The sequence below is a fragment of the Gracilinanus agilis genome, chromosome 2 (assembly GCF_016433145.1).
Source record: "Gracilinanus agilis isolate LMUSP501 chromosome 2, AgileGrace, whole genome shotgun sequence".
Taxonomy (NCBI): Eukaryota; Metazoa; Chordata; class Mammalia; order Didelphimorphia; family Didelphidae; genus Gracilinanus; species Gracilinanus agilis.
The window spans coordinates 321,346,144-321,347,222 of record NC_058131.1 but is presented as its reverse complement, the minus strand read 5'-3'; the positions used below and the strand labels follow the sequence as shown (position 1 = coordinate 321,347,222).

At 29.7% G+C, this 1,079-nt stretch overlaps 1 pseudogene; it reads right to left on the bottom strand.

Annotated features, from left to right (window-relative positions):
* Positions 1–1,079, bottom strand: part of LOC123233704 — a 14,203-nt pseudogene that overhangs the window by 1,030 nt on the left and 12,094 nt on the right.

Below are 1,079 nucleotides of genomic sequence, written 5' to 3'. Positions count from 1 at the left end.
CCACCCCCGCCACTGGACATCAACCCCTTCCTCCCTCACCATGACAAAATTCAGAGCTCTGACAAACAAAATCTGAATGGATGAAAATACTGGAGGAGGGGAAATAACCTTAAAAAGAGATCTGAAAGTTTATTGCTTGCTAATTATTTTCAGCTTTTCCCCTCAGGATAGTAAACAAACCCATTGGGATTGGTAAAAAGGATTTTTACTGCATTGATTGTAACTTGTCATTGGCTAATTTCTTTAAGGTTTAAATTTTTTAAGTTTATCTGTATTAATCTAATTAATATCTATTCTGTTATATGATTCTTTTTATCTGTACCATTTCCCTATGATTTTACTGAACAACATATCATTGTAAAAACCACATGAAAATCTTACACAATTGTTTTTAAGTTGTAAAAAGCCTTATGTATCCTGAATTTGCCATTTTAACTATCGCTATCACATGTTGCTTATACAACCTTGAAGAATATAATGACTTAAGATTTTAAATTGTAATTTTAAAAGGGTTATTTAGAAATGACTTTAAATACCTTCTGAATGGATGATGGGTATATATATATATATCAGGAAGCCAAAAAGAGCTCCTGCATACATGATATTTAGTTTAATTTACTTTTCCACCAGAAGGATCTAAAATTCTCGGTGTTGTTTTAGACCCAAATATGTTTTCATCAGCAGTTGCCAAGGTTGAAAGATTTGCTATACCTGTAGAATTTTTGACAAGTATAGATTTTTTAAACATCACACAGCAAGTGGCTATCTATAAAATCACGTGAATCCTATATAATAATGGGTTTGTTTGCTATTGTCAATAACTGGGTTGTTGTGAATTTTGTGAATTTGGTACTTTATTTTAATGTACATTATCTATTATATTATTGTTTTTATAAATCTGTTATTTGTTAAAAATATTTTGCATTCATAGAAGTTCATGGCCAAGTTTAAAAAAGAAATTAGATCTCATTTTTTAGGCGAGAAACCTTTCGCTGATTTTAAGCTATATATATATATATTTTTTTTTACATTTATTAATATTCCTTTTTAACATGGTTACATGATTCATGCTCCTCCTT